We start from the raw sequence: 19,362 nt of genomic DNA on the forward strand, positions 1-19,362 counted from the left end.
GCCACAGCTGGGAGTTACCCCAATTCCTCCTTTGTCCCATTCCCAATATCTAACCCATCAGCAAATCCGGTGAGCTCCATCTTAAACGTACCCAGAATAAGACTGACCACTGCTTCCAAGGCCACCTGTCCGGTCCACACTAGAGGCCATCTCTTGCCTGAGTTCCTGGAAATGCTTCATCGTGGACCTCCCCTGCCCATCCTCAACCCTCTGTCACCTGTTCTCAACACTGTAGCCAGGATGACCCACTGAAACAGAGTCCCATGGGGTCACAGCACTGCAATGGTTTTCTGTCTTCCTCTGTCACCTCCCTGAGTTCATGTCCTAGGCTGTATCCTGTGGCCACAGGCCCTTCTTGCTACTTCTGGACATTCCTGGTATGCTCCCACCTCAGGAATTTTGCACACGCTTTCCCTTCCGTTTAGAATACTCTTGACTTGATATCACTCACCTTCTTTAGATCTTGACTCAAGTATCATGTCCCTAGTGAAGTCCCACCTGGCCCCTATGTGAATAGCAAGCACCAGCCTTACCTCCCCTGCAGCACCCCAGCTCTGTCTCCTGTTCTGTATTTCCATAGCACTTAGCACAGTCACCAGTCCATCTCGGCAGGGCAGAAACGAAGGCCTACACTGACGATTTCACCACTGCCTCCGTCCAAATTCCTGGTCCAAAGCCACGGGGGAAACGTTGCCCCAGGGCTCTTGCACAACCAGGACACCAAGGACCAGGGGCCCACCGACTGCACCCTGAACACTATCAGGAAAATGAGCCACACGAGGAATCCACCTGCCCATGAGACCTGAAGGCAGACACCTTCCTCAATTACAGGTGAGCACTCACACTTCCTCTCCTTGCCTGAGGTGCTCATCTGAGAAAGCTGAACAGAGGCCCATCCCAGGATCCAACTCTCCCTCTAGCCAAGCTCCTGGGAAACCGACATCTCTCCTCCCTGCACCAACCACCTGGGATTGACGTCCGGAATACTCGTGCGGTCAGGCAGAGTGGTGCGCCTGTCCCACTTTCCTGTGATATCATCACAAACCAGGCTTTGCTGCACATTTTCCAGGAAGGAGCCTGGAGCGGCATCAACAGGCCGACTGGGCTCGGCTTCAGTCTTGCACATCGGGCACCATGCAGAAGTAGAATTGCACGGATACTGGTGTCCTGTGTGGCCTCAGAACCTTATGGCAGGAGCTGAGATTTCAGTTCCAAATGAAAAGTGACCTCTTGCACACAGCACAGGAATATGGAGAGGATTTCTCAGGGGTGGGGCTCTGGAAGAACTGCCTCTGCTGGCTGAAATCACAGACACCAGGCAGAGGATATCTGCTGTGCCTCCTCTGAGGAAGCAGGGGGCACACTGGGCAAGAATCGATAATGCTGCCTGTGAGCGGCTTCCCATCAACCACCTTGCTGAGCCGAGGGCTCGAGAACCAAACAGGAAACAACTGTCTTATCACATCTGCAGCAGGAGGGCTGCCAGGGAGTAGAACCCAGTCCCTGTCCCGTAGCAAGCTGCCCTGCCCATCATGAGCAACGGTCCACCACCACAGCATCACAACCTCCCAGCTATCTGATCCGACTACCCTGCCAGACTAAGACCTGCTCACACAGTGAGTCATTAGACCCAGCGACTTCTTTCCACTCCAGCTCAATGCTTCTCACAGAGAAGCAAACCCCAGCCTCACAACTGTGCACACCATTAGCTCTGGAATTCCCTGGGTGGTGTCTAAAATGGCCCACATAGGTGTCCCAACCAGACCACTCCATAAATACTCTAGGGTTTCAAGTCACTTTCAAACTGCCCTTAGAAAGGCAGGAACAAGCCCAATTAGTCACACCAGCCAAGTGACTCGATGTGCTGGAAACTTGGACAACATCCTCGATGAACCCCAAGGCTTCCAAGTCCGAGCTTCAAACCTTCGCTCACTGGGCATTGAGCACCATGTCAGCATCAACACTGCTCTTACAATTCACTTGTCTCCCATTCCTTAAAATCAGAAACCAAGCTCCAGTCACCACTCCATTTTCCCTCCCGCGAAATAAGGCAAATGACAGAATAAAACACTACGTGTGCACAGCACAATTCTAATCGAAATATAATTCCTTGGTCTTTCTCATACGGGCAGCCCTACATTACCCATACTAATGAGAGAGGCCACGAGTTCAATGATTATATATATATATTTGACCTTGTGTTTTTCCATTCGATATTTGTATCTCGAGGTCAATGTCTATATTGTTTTCTTAAAATAATAATAATAATAACATGGTCACATAAGGGTCTGGATCTCCATAGCCACACAAAATGGATCTGGTCCAGATAAGGATGAAGACACTACCTCAGCCCACGAAGCCAAGCCCTTTCCCTCAGGGATCCTGAAACGCCTCGTTGGTGATGAGTTCCTTTGCTGCATGGAGTTGTCCGAGTACAAAGGATGCAGGCACCCTCCAGGATTCCTTCCGCTTTCTTCATAAATTCCCCAGCTCAAGTTGCAATTGACTCACCGGGTCAAGCTTCCAGAGCCCAGGATGGGTCACCAGGTAAGCAGCTCCCTCAGGAGAGGCTAACAGGGGGCTCCATTTCCTTTTGGAGCACAATGCACAACTCCACGAGCTCCTAAAGAACCTACACTCCTCCATGTGTCCCTCTCACAAAGGGCATGGCACCCTGTTACAGCTCTGAGGCTGTGTTTTACTTTAAAACATAATTTCTAATATCGGAATGTGGCTCATGGAAGAAGAAAACATGAACACTCCCCAAGGGTTCTCATAATCTTTCGGAAGATTGTTTACCCACTGTTTAATTAAATCGGGATATAAAAACACACAGATAGCACTTTACACTAGCAGGTATGATTCTCTTTGGTGATTGAAAGAAGAGTAGGATATAAAAGAGTAACAGATGTTCCAATGACCTGTCATTTCCATAATCAATGTTTTGAAACTTCACACACAAAAAGAAAGAAGCTCAAACAAACATCTTGTCCTGGCAACTCTGAGATTTCTGAACTGGAGTGACAGGGACAGCCGATGAGGTCGTGTGTGTTGGGTGAGGCTGGTTGCACAGAAGAAGGTGCTCGGCCAGCTCTCCACCTGGACCTCACCTGTCCTCAGCCAGGAACCTCCTCACAGCACTCACCTGTCACAACTCTCACCCGGGAGACACACAGCCACCCCTGGAGCCCACTCTGCCCAAAACCCCTGCTCAATGCACTCAACTCCCTTCTGAGACCCCTGTCAGCTTTACCCAGACCTGGAACTCCCCCATCTGCTGCAGAGCTCCAGGACTCCCCCTCTTCTTCCAAAATGACACTGGCACAAGGCTTTCGTGAGAAAGGCGGAAGGCTACGAAATGAATGGTTCACTACTTTCCCCTTCTGTCATATTTCTCTCCACTTAACTTCCTACCTGGGCAAACAGTAAGGAACGTATCAATGGAACATGGACATGCTCTAAGAACTGATTCTTTCACTGCAGCCTTCTGAGGACTCCTTGTACAATAAAACACCATAGCCTATGACGGGGGGTTTAAAACTATTATTCAAAGAATAATATAGCCCAAATCACCTCATTTTTAATTGCTCTTCATTAGACAAAAGAGTTTCTGTGGAAAAAGACTTTCCATAGATATTAGATTCCAGCAATTTCATAAAGAGTCAATGGAAGCCCAGTGGGATTACCTGACTCACCTAGGGTCAGGCAAGCAGATCCAGAACTCAACCAAGTGCTCCTGACGCCACGGCCCTTGATGCCACCAGCATCCAGAATTCTCAAAGACTCTCCTTCTGACTCCACCACCAAAGAAACTACAGAGAAAATCGGCATGTCAAAATATCTAGATGACACATTTAGAAAAACTAGAAAGTCAAGCTCACCTTTTAAACATTAAAAGACTGTTTTGAATAATTTTTATTTTTCCCTCGACCCTAATTGTAACTCTTCTGATGAAAAGACTAATCAATTATGAAACATCAACTTTGACAAATGACAAGACATCATCCAACTCTGTATCTGATGACGAAAAGCCAACTAACTCTAGATGCTGGCCATTCAACTATATCTTAGGCCCAAATGAATAAACACTGTTAGATGAAGGAACAAATGATATGTTAAAAACACACAAAGAGTAAAGTTCACCTTCCCTTTCTAATAAAGGTTACTTCTAGGAAACAGATGATCAGAATATATTTTGTAAGCAATAAGTGAATAGAGAAAATGGGATCCCCTGCAATCTTCTACCTGCAGGGAAATGAAGTAACTCCTGCACCAAATGGAGAATGCTGAGAGATACTGAAGTTTCCCTTCTTGGCTCAACTAGAGGGAACAGGAAAGCCCACGAGGTTTGGGGTTGACGAGAAGTTTTACCTCCAGTCCTGACATGAAGATGACACTGTGCCAAATGGGCCTGCTGCTTTCTCTGAATGCTGACGTGCTGTGACAAGCTGCATCACTGACTCACATGCTGATGTTCAAAATATTGAGGCTCCTGGAGCCAGAGCAGAGAAGTGCTGTAAGATGGGGATGAGAAGGCACCTCCGACCTCTGGCCTGCACACCTGCTTCGTTTTCTGGGAGGAGAGGAAACACACACTTGTTTGTTAAGTAGTAATTATCTTCATTCTAAATTAGACCAATGACTGACATTTTTGGAAAAGCGAAATTACTCTTCCAAATGAACACCTCAGCTCATCTCTTCCTCATGCAACTTGAGTGCGGTCTGGTTTACTCCAGCCTCCAGGCCCCCACCTGGAGGATCCTCCTGTACCACCCTGACAGCCCATTACCAGCATTCCTGGGGGCACAATGCTGAATTTTGGGGACAACCCTGGGGCTTCTTGCCACCGCACCTGTGCCTGGGGAAGCAGGAACCTGGAGCACCCTCCCAGACGATCCTGATGGACCATTACCACCATCCCTGAGGACATGGGACACAATGCTTAAGTTGGAGGACTGCTCGGGGGCTTCTTGCCACCGCACCTGTGCCTGGCGGGAGCAGGAACCTGGAGGGCCCTCCCAGACGATCACAAGGGACCATTACCACCATCCCTGGGGAACATGGGGCACAATGCAGAAATTGAGGGATGGCTGTGTGGCTTCTTGCCACCGCACCTGTGCCTGGGGGAGAAGGAACCTGAAGGGCCCTCCCAGACGATCATAACGGACCATTACCACCGTCCCCCTGAGGACATGGGGCACAATGCTGAAGTTGGAGGAGGGCTCTGTGGCTTGTTTCCACCACACCTGTTCCTGGGGGAGCAGGAAACTGAAGGGCACTCCAAGACGATCATAAAGGACCATTGCCACCATCCCGCTGAGGACATGGGGCACAATGCTAAGTTGGAGACCCTTGGTCCTGAAACCAGCAGGAAGGGAGCTCCAAGGGCAGAGAGGAGACTCTGGGAGGATTCCCATCCAGGGAAGGGGGGCCCACTGGAGGGCACTGAAGCAGCCAGCCCCACCGACCCACAGGCCATTTTCACAGGACCACTTCCCGCACTCCCTTAGCACGTTGTCCGTCTTCGTGTGTGGACAGTGACTGGCCCACTCAGTGCTGGTGCACTTCCAGAGGAGGACTAGAAACTTTTCCGTGCTTGCTCGTGGGTCAGAAGACCAACGCCCAAAGAAGCAGATGATATCCCTCTTCCTCCCGAGCTGGGGAAGGCAGCCACCGTCCTGGGGCAGGACTGGGTCCAGGAGTGTGTTCTTTCTGAAGCCCCAGGCTTCAGTGGGTGTTGCTATGCCTGAAAAAGACCCACTCATCCCCAGAGTCAGGAGCAATGAGGGTCTGTCTCCAACCCTAGCCCAGGATCACGACCCGAAACCATCCTGTCTTTGGGAGGACAGGTCTCCTGCAGGAGCCATGGAGGGGACTGGCCCCTCTCCCCTCCCCAGGTCCAGGATGCCCGGGACCTGCAAGAGCTCTTCATCTGAGGAGGAGTCATGGAGAGCAAGTGTGTCTCATCAGCCCAGCAAGTGAAATAATCGAATCACAACGCTCAGGTTCTAACAGCAGCAGAATTTCAATGTACTGTTTGGGGGCAGCCTCCTTCCCTATTATGTGGCCTTGGGGGACCCCAAGGAAAGTCCAGGCTCTGTGCCCAGCTTACGTCGATCACCAGGACTCCACATGTTCCTGCCATGGGAGGGATCATTTAGCATCACCCCATTGCACAGAGGAGGAGAGCGAGGCCCAGAGTGGGGAGGAAAATGGCTCCAGTCCCAGAGCTGGTCAGCAGAGAAGCTGGAAACCCAGCCCTCCAGAGACCCTGCTAGACCAGCCAGAGACTCCCTGAGTTGAAAGTGAGCCCTCCCCTGCCTGACCAGCCACGCACTGCCCCCTGACCTTCATGATGGTCTGTTCTGGGCGCTGAAGGTGAGCTGGCTGACTAGGAGGAGGAGTCCAGGCGGTGGGACAGGCTGTAGCTACAGGACAGAGTGACAAGTCTGAGGTAGCAGGAGTCACACTCTGGTCTCCCTCCTGGAGCCTGCCTGGGAACTGGAATTTGGGTGCGTTAGCGGCCAGCACACAACAGGGTCTGCCCTGACCAGGGAGCCATGGTCCCCAGGGAGAGTGCACTCAGCCCTCTCCCCGCTCCTGCCTGACCTCACCTCTCCTCACTGTGGGGCTGCAGGACCCGGAACCAGGCCCCATAGGGATGGCACGGTTCCAGCTTGTAATGATTTTGCAGCCCCCGGCGGCCCTGGATTTCCTGGGGCCGGAGGGAGGACTGGCTTTGGACAAGGACTGGGCTGAGGAGGATGCAGGGCCTTGTGGAGAGTGAAGGGTGGGTGGGGCAGGGGCCGAGTCCTGTGGCCACTGCTCATGGCTAAAGAGGGCTGAAATCCCTGAATGCCCATGGGGTCCCTCATTACAGTAACGACCCCCTTCACACTCGGGCATCCTGCTAGTGGGCCCCTCCTCCCCGGTCTCCATTCCGCCCCTCTGAATCCGCCAGGGCTGCAGCCAGGGACAGGCTGGACCTTTGCCCTGGGTCCTTCCAGGAAGACAAGAAAGAAGGAGGAGAGTAGAAGGGGATGGGTTGGACTGATCTCCCTGTCCTGAGTCGGCTTCCACTGATGCCTCCAGGTCCACTGGCCCAGCCCTGCACTTAGCTGGACCCTGAGAGGGAGTCCGCATTCCAGGCCAGCTGGGTGGGGTGTATTCAATGACCTGTGCGTCCCCAGATGTCCTACCCACCTGGCCTTGCACCCTAAGACCTGCCGCCCAGGGTGGGCGTTGTTGCGGGGCCCAGCGGACTTTGGGGTCACAAAGCAGTCGGCTGTGGTGAGGGAATGTGAGGGACCAGTCACATGCAGAACCATGGGTCTCCTGTACATCCCCCGCTGGGCTGGTTCGCTGTACAGGTGCTGTGTGCAGGTCCCCTTTGCACACCAGGCCATGACACACCTGGCTGTCCCTCTCGGTGGGGAGACCTGTGTCCCTGGTACATGTGTCCCCACCTACACCTGGAGGAGTGGCCACTTTCAAGCATTTCCATGTCCAACCCTCAGGGACAGTTGGGAACCTGGGTCAAGAGAGGCAGGCACTGGCCCAAGACAAATGAGGGGAGCAGAGCCCAAGGAGCAGGGCTGCTCTCCAGTCCTAGACCAGCCCCAAACCTCCCATGAGGTTCGCTTTGGGGGTGAGAGCCCCTCAGATCCTCGGGGATAGCTACACACCCAGTCCCATGTGGGTACATGACCTTGACATCGCCAGACACGTAGAGGCATGTGCACCTGCACACCCACTCACACACACACACCACTATGACTGCCCAGCTGGGGGTCAGAAGGACAGGACACCCTGGGAGCGAGGTGGGTGACAAGTGGGGGAAAGAAGAAAGAGGTTGGAGACGGCTGGGCCATGGGGCAGGGCATCAGGACTCCTGGCAAGGACCCTGATCCAGAGCATGGGGAGGGAAGACATGCCAGCCTGATTGTCAGGGGTCCCCAAGGGGCCCAGGGGGTTGCCAGTACGCTGGGAGAAGACAGGGTCTGGGTTCTGGTGTCCACCACCACCCTGGGCACTTGGGAGTAGGAAGAGATACCTACCCCCAAGTCCAGAGGGGCTACAGCACAAAAGGCCTCAGCTTATTCTTCTGTCACTTGGGCTGCAGAGATGCAGTGTCCCAAGGATCCCACAGGCTTGTAGAAGAGCCTGTTGGCCTTGGATCTCCATCCCTGACCCACTGTGCTCCCAGTGCTGGGGAAATGCTCTGTACTCCCTCGAGATCATTCTCAGCAGAGGACAGACTGGGGGCTTGGGGGGCTGAGGACCTGGGTATGCAAAACGGGGCAGAGCACTGGGCCACCAGTCTGGAGACCAAGGTCAGGGCCCTCCTTGTTGCAGCCTCAGGGTCCCCATGTGGAAGAGGATCCAGAATCACTGTTCTGGTCAGGGTGAGGAGGACTTAGGAAGGATTGGAGCACCAGGACCGGAGAGGGAAACGGGGACAAGAGAGGCTTCTGATGGTTCTCACATCGCCCATGGAACCCACAGGTCCTGCTCCTGTGAGAGACACAGACACAGAGACAGAGAAGGAAACAGAGAATGAACACAGGACAGAGGGAACCAGGAGACGTCATAGACTTTCCTCCACCAGCTTGGAAATGACATCCAGGCATTTTGTGCCATTCTATTCCTGAGAGCGCCGTCACACAAGCCATCCACCCTGGAGGGGAGGGGATTCCACAGAGATGTGTGACCAGGATTCAGTTGTGCCAGGGGCCAATGTGGGGACTGTCCAACACACGGGCACAGACGAGGCCCTGGGACCTGAGCCTAACCCTAATGGGAGCCCCTGGAAGTCTGTGTTGTGAGAGGACAAGTTCAGAATCAGTTCATTACTACCTTCCCACGGGGGCTGGGACACAGGCAGGAGGGGGGTGGTTTTGCCTGGACCCCAGAACAGACCCAAGCCCCTCCGAGCTGTGTTCCATGCCAAGCCCAGCTCCTGGCTTATCCTTGCATTGACAAGAATGCACCAGCCTCCTGTGATAGCAGGCATGGAACATGTGTAGAGGTCCTACCCCTGATGGCGTCCCTAGAAGTAGAAGCCAGAATACCCAGATGTGCAAATGGGGAGCCTGTGGAGGCACTGAGAGGCACGGGGTCTGTCCATGTCACAGCCCTGTGCACGCGCAGGATCCTGGTCTGAACCCAGCTCTGTGCCCTCACGGTGGGGACACCGGCTGCACCCAGGCCTACCCGCGGGCTGTGGGTGGGCTGTGTGCGTGTCACTGTATGGATGGGGCATGGTGGGAGTGTGAGCATTGAGCAGCGGGGGAGGGGGGCCCTCGGGGGGGCTCATGTGTGAGGAGGAAGTTGGGTAAGGGGACCCAAGGCAGTGGTGACCTCACTTCCCTGACAACAGAGCCCAACAGAATTTGGAACCCCAGTAACCAGGCACCCACATTCCACAGACAGCCCACTGCCCAGCTCATTTCGTTGGAGATCCTCAAACCAAGATGTTCACATGCTGCCTGATGAGGTCTGGAGGCAGCAGGCAGAAGAAAGTGTGCCCTGCAGACGCTGTCCCCCGCTGAGGATTTCACGTCTGGGCTCCCCACCGCCTCTGGCCATTTGGCCGAAGCACAGAAAGGTAACACCAGGATGCCCAGAGCCGGCCACCCAGCCCCACTCGCTCCGATCTGACCTGTGTAGCCCCAGGTGCCCTCCCTCTGTGTGTGTCTGTGTCTGTGTGTGAGTGTGCGTGTGTGTAAGTGTGCGTGTGTGTGTGTTGATGGGGGGTGTCTTTGTGAGTGTGCGTGAGTGTGTGAGTGTGTGTGTCTGTGTGTGTATGAGTATGTGCGTGTGTCTGTGAGTGTGTGTGTGTGTCTGTGTCTGTGTGTGTGTGTGTGCGCACGTGTGTGGATGGGTGTGTGTGTGTGAGTGTGTGCGTGTGTGTGTGACTGTGTATGTAAAGTGGGGTCATGGGGGTGGGGCCACCCCGAGCAGGGGCAGGCTGATGAGGGGTCAGATACCCAGTGGGCAGGTCATGTTCAAGGTTAGGGCTGGCTGTGTGGGATGGGGTGTGTGGGCGCTGTCCCTTCTGCCCAAGGTTTATCCCGATAGTCCTGCAGGGATGGGTCACTGCATCCCAGGTACAGGACTGTGCACGCACAGGTGTGTGTCTGATCTGGGAGCAGCAGGGGGACTGTGCAGGAGGACAGTGCGGATGGCCAGGCAGGCCTCTGATGCCTCGGGGCCGGCTACCAGTCCCTGTCTTCGCAGAAGGTCACAGAGGACATGGAGAGGTAGCTGGCGGACATGCCCTCCTCCTTGACAGAGGGGTTGAACCCACAGGCATCCCGAGAAACAGGTGCTGGGGATTGCCAGGCAAGACCTCCGACACCACACGGACCACTGTCCCAGTTGGTTGTTCACCGGACAGTGGTCCAGGAGCCGGAGCCCACGGAGGCCAAGGCCAAGGGTGAGAAGGCTGGGGCTGGGTGTTTTTGGTGTGTGGGGACGGGTCGGTGCGGCCTCACCAGAGGCTGGTGTTGGGCCAGGAGAAATGACTGGGCACAGAGCACCCAGCGGGTAGACTGCAGTTGGGGAGACGTCCCCGTGAGGGTTCCTTCCTGGATGTGGCTTCTCTGGGAGGCCCTGGGCTGGGCTCTGTCTCTGCAAAAGCCCAAGGAGAGTAAGCACGTGGGTGAGCTTTTCTCTTCTCAGAGCTGCTCCACCACCTGAGGAGCTAGAGCCGGCTCTGGAGGGACAGGTAGTGCCTGCAGTGACCTCAGGAGGAGACCAGGGACCAGCAGGTGACCCCGCACCTGCCCACAGAAGGCCTGGCGCTGTCCAGGAAGAAATGGAACCTGCTCTTGCCCAAGGCTCTGCCCCTGCTACAGTTCCTGCCACTCCCCCTTCCCCCACACCAGCCCCTTCCCCTGCCTCGGACCCAGATCCTGACCCTGCTCCTGCCCCTTCCCTTACCCCTGCCTCTGCCCCTGCTTGTGCCACTGCCCCTGCCCCTGCCCCTGTTCCTGCTCCTGCCCCTGCCAGAGACACTGTCCCTGACCCAGATCCTACCCTTTCTCCTGCCCCGGTCCGTACTCCTGCCAGAGACCCTGCCCCTTCCTCTGCCCCTGCCAGTGGTTCCGTTCCTGCCCCTGACCCAGATCCTGTCCCTACTCCTGCCCTGGATTCTGCACCTGCCACTACTGCTGACCCTGTCCCTCACCTTGCCCCTGCCCCTGCTCTTACCTCTGTCCCTGCCCCTTTCCCTGCCCCTATCCCGAGCCCTGCCCCTACTCCTGCTCCTGCAGGGCTCCCACAGCCACATCCAGAGCCCACAGCCCTACAGGGAGAGCTCCTTGTACAATAACCCTTAGTTCCATCGCCCGAACCCGAGACCCCGCCCGATTGTTTCATCACCGCCCCCTGTGTTCTTTCTCTCTGGTACATATTAACTGTTATTTTATCCTTCCATGTCCTAAATACTGTTTATTATTTGTTTTAAATAAAATTACTTATTTTCAATTGAACACTTCATGAGCATTAAGTACAGGCCCAATACTGTGCCACCACACCCCAGAACATTGCTGTAGAATATTTCATTCCCCAAAGGAGTCCCCGAACCAGAAGCGCTACCTGCCCGTTTCTCCTCCAGTCCAGACCCCGGCAACCCCTAAGCTGCTTTCTCTCTCTGTTCCTTTACCGATTCCTGATGTTTCTGTAAGTGGAATCACGCAATAGGGGCCTATTTGTCTGCCCTCTTATTTTCAAAGGGGGCTTGTTTTCTTCTGTGTTTGTTTGTCATTAAATTTCCCTTATTTGATATCGAAATCCCCGATGGATTACACATCAGATGTAATCATAGAGGCCACTTTAGGAATTATGGGCACAATCTCGGGGCTGAGACCCCTGGTCCTGCTGGGACACCACAGCCTGACCCCAGACAGGACAGGGCTGGTTCCTCCTCTGACCCACACAGAAACCAGGGAAATGCAGAGAGCTGGAAGACACACCACAAAGGGCAAACCATTGCTCACAACCCAAGGCCAGAGAAAGGTTTCCCATGCCTCTGGTCCAAATAATACACCAAGTCCTTGGGTTCCACAGGGACACCAAACGCATGCAAGTCCAAGGGGGGAAGACAGGCACGTGGGGAGTCAGAGATGCGGGAGCTCCCGGGGAAGGAATCTGGCATAGGAAACCCTATGGAGGTAGTGCTGGTCACCCTCAGACTGGCAGGTGTCTGGTCTGGGGACAGGCAGCCCTGGGGAGAACGTGAAGAAGGGGAGATCCCCAGCAGGTACCCTGGAAAAAGGGTGACAGGCACCCCTGTCTGGGAGAACAGTGAGCAACACCCATACCAGGCCGCAGGTGCACCCATCACCTACTATGTTCAACCTTGGACCCACCCCCGGAAACTCTGGCTCGGTTTTTCACAGATGTGTTTTCAGGAGTGTTCATCACAGCCGTGGTGGAGAGAGCAGGGAATACAACACTAATGCACGAGGAGATGGATGGGATCCACAGTCCCAGTGCTCATGATAGAAGATAGATAGTGTCCTGTAGACACTGTCACATTTCTATTCAGGGCACAGGATCTAGGAAGCCCCTCCTGAGACCCCTCCTGCCACCCTATTCCTGGGAACATTCAGAATTGGAGCAGGAGGAGGTGGAGAGGATCCAGGATTACAGAGGGCCAAGGAGAAGGAAGGTCAACCCTGGGAGGACCTGAGCCAACATCCAGGGCCCGGGCTGTGTTGCCTCGGACCTCACCCCAAATAAGGGCTCCTGATGGGTGGACCCAACTTCTCTGGTTTCTCTCCCTCCCTCCCTCTCACTCCCTCCCTCCTTCCCCCTTTCCACCCTCATTCAGCAGAGGATCTGGGGTCCCTGCTGTGTACTGAGCACTGGGGTTCATCAGTGAGCTCCCCCAAACCACATGGTCATATCCACTGTGGGAGGTGAGAAGGGTCAGTCCTCAGGGCTAGGTGTGGCGATGAGCAGCAAGAATATGGTCCTGAAAACAGAGGCCAGTTGCACAAAGAAAAGAATGGAGAGACCCATGCTTAGCAGTTCCTCTAGAAAAATCTAGTCCTGAAAAGTGATGAACAGTAAGTAAACCCTAGACTTCCTGCGATGTGAGTTCTAGTGGCAAGTATGCACTGATTCCTAGAACCAAGAAAGTAAATTATACAGTGTCGACTGGAGTGTTGTGACCCAACATTTCTGACCAAATGAAAGCATTTCAGCCAATATCTCCAGGGCTTCCGAGTTTCCCAAGGGTCTCTGCGATCCTCTGATCCTTCCATCAACCTCCTTGGGAAGCTCTGTCTAGTCTTACTTGTTTCCTGCCTGTTCTGGGTCCCTTCTACGACCTCCTCGACAGGGCCACCCCCAGCAGGACTCCCCTGCCAGGACCCCTGTGCCCCGTGGCCTGGCGCCCGCATCCCCTGGAGGTCCTGTGAGCCAGGTGCATTGTGCAAATCCTGTGCACTACTTCTGGGGTCACCGGGCATCTCCCTTGCAGCAGCCTGCATCTTCCTGCACTGGGTCTCCTCTGAGCAGTCTGTGAGGCTGGGCTGTGCCCACATCATGGGCACAGAAGCAAGATTCCAGTAGTTTCAGATGACTTGTTCCCAGTCCCAGTGTGTGGAGCCTGGGCCAAGGATGTTCAGCAAGCAGAGGAGGACTTGGGTCCAGGGAGCCTGAGGGAGGACGTGGCACAGTGAGCCTGCAGGAGAGTGAGGACCGTGGGAGCCTGGCTCTCTGGTCTCCTGGGAGACCAAGTCCCACCCTCACTGGCTTTGTCTCCAGGGCTGGAGGTCGTCAGGGTATCCACCCTCCGAGCCTGCAGGCTGGCAGTGGCTAGCAGGAGAGGAGGCACCCGGTGCAGGAGAGAGGCCTTGGCAGAGAGGAGGGGGCAGGCACTCCCCCATCGGCAGGTGCACTGGGGCGGGCTGAGGGGGCATCTGCAGACAGCAGTGCCTGCAGCTGGGGTCTTCACACAGACCCCCTCCTCAGGCTCAGCACATGCTTGTCTGGATGGCCTTTGTCCCCCAAATACAAAGTCTGGCCCAGGGCCCCCCTCAAGCCCCGACTCCCAGTCATTTGTACTCGGCTCAAGTGACAAGAAATGCCCAATAGTTTAGGTGGTGTTGGGTGCACAGGGACATTTGTTTTTTTGGCGCGTGCTGTAACGTTGCTGGCATTTTAAAGATCTCAGGGCTTTGATTCAAAAACAGTAGGATGCGGGGAACCGCAGACAGCTTTCTGGAAACCTTCTTCTGGGCCTTGCAGCCCTCCCATCCCACCAGCGCTGCTCAGAATCCCTCCAGGTCACAGACCCATAGTCTTGGGACCTCAGATGGCCCAGACGATGTGCCTTCAAAAAGCGATCCCGGTAGCGCAGCAGGACACACTGCGGATTCCAGCAAATCCGCCTCCCAGGAACTGAAGGTACTGCTGGACGATCTATCTGAAAACAACCAGCTCAGGGTTCCAGGAAGATACCAGAGGCACAGGAGTAACTGAGGAACATCTGAAGTTCAGGTAGAGGCACTCAGAGCTTCCAGACCCTTCTTCCTTAAGCTCCTCATTCCTCAGCCTTTCTTCCGGTGATTCTGCTTGGTTTCTATTTGCCACAAATGTTATCCATTGCCTTAGGCAGCAGAGACTCTTGTATGCCTTTAAATGTTTTGGATATTGAATGTCCTCCAGTAGCCACTTCACTACCGGGAGAGTTGGTAACAAACAAAAAGTCCCAGAGGACTCCAAGGGTCTGGACTTGGTGTTTCCCTCTCCTGAGATGGGGACACTTGTGGGAGGTGCAGGTGGTCAGCTTGGGGAGGATGGCAGGCACCTGACGTGGACAGATGGGGGTAGGTGAGGCCCGAGGCCCCCGGGGTATGTGCCTGGCATCCAGACTGAACAGGTCTTCAGAGCTGCAGACTGGCTGGGATAATCATCAGGCTGAGGAGGAAGGTGAGGGGAACAGAGGGGACTGAGGAGGTTCGGCTCAGACAGGAGAGGGCTGAGCCACACTTTTGGGGGTAAAGTGGGTCAGGTTCAGGCTCACAGGGACAGACCTTGTGGCCATTATGCCATGTGAAATAAGCCAGTCCCAAAAGGCCCGACACCGGAGGACCCCACTTGGGAGGGATGGAGAGCACTCCCATTCACAGAGGTGGAAGGAGCTGCTGGGTGCCAGGGCTGGGGAAGGGGAAAGGGGGGTTAGGGTCTCGTGGGTAAAAGTTCATTTTGGGATGATGAAAATATGGCAATGGATGGAGGTGGCAGGTGCAGAACAGTGAATGTAATTATTGTCACTTAATTGTATGTTGAAATGTGCTTCACAGTATCAGTTGTATCTCCATTATACCAATAGGAAAATAATGAGTCAGGAGGATGGAGCCATCGTGAGTCCCTGGAGGACCCAGGAGCAGGGAGCCTGTATCTTAGTTCTCGCTCTCACGCTCTGCCCCTTGTTGGTGACTAAGGTCACAGTAGGCACTCAGGAAATGCTTGCTAAAACACAGTGCAAGCAGATGGTCCAGAGAGAGTACACAAGTGCAAACCCACTGGTGGGCACTGAGGAATTCCAAGGGTACGCGCATCTAGACGGAGCGAGTGCCCACATTTCACAAACACCGGCACAGAAATAGCCATTTAAAACCAAGGCAGGAACCATAAATAACCCAGAGGGCTCCGTGCTCCTGGAGGCCAAGCTAGTGGCCATGGCCAAGGCCTCTGGTGGTCAGGGGCCTGTGGGTCTGAGAGGTAGCTCAGTGCAACCCTGAACCTGAAGCCCCATGGCCACGGTGAGGTGTAAGTACTGGGAGGGAAGACCTGGCCAGGGCCCATTCTGGCTCCATGGTTGCTACAGGGCTGCTCCCAGCCCCACCAGTCGGTGTCTGTTTAGAACCAGGGAGAAAACCTTTTCCCTCAATTGTTCTTTTTAAAGATGGTTGCTCAGCATTGAAACAGAAAAACATCCAACATGAAACTAGAGCCGTTCACAGCTGCAAATGGCCCAGAAGTGATCAAAATATGGTGATAACAAAGAAAGGAACTTATGCCCCCAGGCAGGCCTCCTGTGCGCAGGGGTGGCCGGGGTGCTGGTGTGCCTGTGCAAGCAGTGCTGGGCTCCACAGTTTCCCTCAAGGGCACAGAAATAAGAACCTGCTCTGACGGCTCTGCTCAAGGCAGCAACCCCTGATGGAGACGGGGCAGCCCCTCATGAGTTCCGAGTATCCTAGTGATTCTTGGGTATGGCCCAAATCTCAGGTTCTTCATGACCCAGGGAATGATGGGGGGCCACCCCAGCAGCCTCAGGTCCCGCAGGTCCTCTGGGGCCAGCCCAGCAGCTTCGGGTGTTGCGGGTGCTCCAGGGGACAGCCCTGCAGCCTCAGGTCCCGCATGGCCTCCGGGGACAGCCCCTCATGAGTGCTTTGTGTCCTGGTGATTCTTGGGCACAGCCACAAATCTCAGCTTCTTCATGACCCGGGGAATGATGGGGGGCCAGCCCAGCAGCCTTGGGTCCCGTAGGTCTTCTGGGGCCAGCCTAGCAGCTGCGGGTGTTGTGGGCCCTCCAAGGGACAGCCCTGTGGCCTCAGGTCCCTCAAGGCCTCCAGGGACAGCCCCTTATGAGTTCTTGGTGTCCTGGTGATTCTTGGGCACAGCCATGAATCTCAGCTTCTTCATTACCAAGGGAAAGATGGGGGGACAGCCCTGCAGCCTCAGGTCCCGCATGACCTCCGGGCACAGGCCCTCATGAGTTCTGGGTGTCCTGGTGATTCTTGGGCATGCCCGAATCTCAGATTCTTCATGACCAGGGACACCCCAGGAGCCTTAGGTCCCACATGGCCTCCGGGGACAGCCCCTCATGAGTTCTGGGTGCCCTGGTGATTCTTGGGCATGGCCCAAATCTCAGCTTCTTCATGATAGGAGCAGCCCAGCAGCTGCAGGTCCCACAGGTCCTCCGGGAATAGCACCTTGGTGGGTGGTCCAGCAGGTACCTGTTCAGGAGGCTATTGTCGTGCCACATGTCCTCCATCCCATTGGCCAGGTCAACTCCCATCACCTGGTGATAGGCCAAGGTCATTCAGTGAACCTCCAACACCGACCCCCAAAAAACACCTGCACGTAGTCAATGTTGCCCTGGTCCCTGGGGATGTGGGCCTAGGACTGTGGCTGGCACTCATAGGTGAACTCTTCACGGGCCACACAGTAGAAACTGGGGTAAAGGGTGCCAAAGAGGGGGCACAGGATCTCCATTCCCATGTGGTCACAGAACTTCAGGTGTGCGTCCGCGCACACCAAGTCATCCACCTCATGGAGGAAGTGCTGTTCCCAGAAGCGGCTGATCATCACCACGCACTGCATGGACACATCCTGCCAGTGTGGGGTGCCACAGACCTCAAGGACCACCACCCTCTGACGCTGCCAGAGGGGCACACAGGTCCCGCAGCCGGCTGGTCGGTGAAGACCTAGTAGGTGACTCTGTTCCCCACCATGAGAGTTGACCCTGTGTCCCACCATGAGGTGCTTTTCCGCCATCTGCAGGAATAGCTCCAGGAAGACCACATAGCTACAGTGGCAGTAGACAGGGTGGGACAAGGGTCACTGCCAGAGGCTGGCAGCAGGACCCCAAAGCTGGGGGCTGTGCACATGTGCACCTTCTCCAAGGCGGCAGGCCCTGGGCTGCTTTGAGCAACAGCCACTCTCCTAGCCTGTCCTGAGCAAGTCTGCCCATGAACCCTCCCTAACTTCTGCTCCCAGAGATGGGGGCCATCACCACCCCATCTTAGAAAAGGAAGCCTAAGGCTTAGGAGGTTGGAAACCTGTGCAGTCCCACAGCATCCTGGAGCTGGGAACACTCCCTCTGTGCTGAGCTCATGGGCAAACCCACTGGTCCTGTCCCCACCTGCCAGGAGTTGAGCACCTTGGGGCACAGCCCTTGTTTCTGTGCCCTACAGACTGGATAGAACCAGCAGAGCCAGCCACCTGCCCCATTTTGTTTTGAGTGGGATGTTGCTGGCCCCCACAAAGCTGTCTGCACCTCCTGTAGGGTACTCCCTTGAAGGTTACTGGGCATTCTGCTAATGAGGTCCTCAGTAAACCACTGGTATTCCCAGGAGGGATCTCCCTAGAACTCCCCCAGATCAGGTCCAGCTCATGGGCAGTGAAGGGAAGGAGGATCTCTGGAAGAAGAGGGGGCTTGCTTAGGCCCTAGCCTTGAATTCACGGTTGTAAGCTTCCAGGTCCAGGTCTACATCTCCCCGGCCCTAAGAAGTTTGGAGTCTTGTCCAACAGACTCACATGGTTGGTCCCCCTTTCACGGTACTACCTGTTACACAACATGTGGGAAGCAACTCCCCCATCATCAGGCAAGTTTGGTGAACCCCTCTGAAACTGATTTTTTTTGCAGACACAAAGGCTACTTCCCTGTGCCCGCCCCATAACTAGCAGGTTAGTTAACTGCTCACAAAGGGAAGGCGGGCCATACATTTAAATAGGGGACAAGCACACACACCCAGCAGGCATGAGTCAGGTCATCAGGGGGCCAATCCAGGCCCAGCCAATGGGGAAACAAGCCAAACATGAAGCAGGGTGACGGGGGCGTGAGTGCCCCTGGCAGAGGGCACAGCCAACGCAAAGGCTTGGAGTCAAGGCTGAGGCACATGGGGGACAATCACTCCCTGGAGTGGCCCACAGAGAGGCGAGCCATGGTGGGAGAGGTGAGGCTGGAAAGGATAGGCAGGAGGGAGCAGAACACAGAGAGGCCCAAAGTTTATATTCCGAAAAGATCACACTGGTTACTGGAGGAGAATGGGTTCTGTGCAGAAGAGGACAGGGAGACACTAACCCTAACCCATCCCTAACCCTAACCCCTAACCCCTAAACCCTATCCTAACCACTAATATGAACCCCAATGAAATCATCACAAAATCAGCAAAATAAATCCCCATACCTTTCTTAAAATAGAACTAAGAAGCCAGATCAAAAAAATTGCAAACCCAAGAGCTCATAAATATATTGGGCACCATAAGCAAGTGACTCTTCACAAACACCTCAAAGTTTATTTAATATAGTGAAACCAAGCAACGTTATACACTGCAATGAAGTTTTAAATAAAAACATGTGGTCATATGAATTGATGCAGAAAAGGTTCTAACCAAATTCCAATATCTGTTGCTGACATTAACACTCATGAAAGAAGGAATAAGGGGTATTTTTTTTCAATAAATCTCTAACAAACACTATGCACAAGTTGGAAGATTGAAAGCTCTACTCTGAAGTCAGGAACAAGGACAAGATGCTGGTTTTCAGAGGACAGGTACTGTATGAGTCCACTTACATGAAGTATCCTGAGACACAAAGGAGAATGTGGCTGCAGGG

General features: G+C 54.5%; 1 pseudogene; it reads left to right on the forward strand.

Annotated features, from left to right (window-relative positions):
* Window positions 1–9,473: 9,473 nt before the first annotated feature.
* Window positions 9,474–11,470, forward strand: LOC141372008 (uncharacterized; annotated as a pseudogene).
* The last annotated feature ends 7,892 nt before the right edge of the window (window positions 11,471–19,362 follow it).

The sequence above is a fragment of the Callorhinus ursinus genome, unplaced genomic scaffold (genome assembly GCF_003265705.2).
Source record: "Callorhinus ursinus isolate GAN/ISIS: 27379988/994484 unplaced genomic scaffold, GSC_fseal_2.0 scaffold301, whole genome shotgun sequence".
NCBI lineage: Eukaryota > Metazoa > Chordata > Mammalia > Carnivora > Otariidae > Callorhinus > Callorhinus ursinus.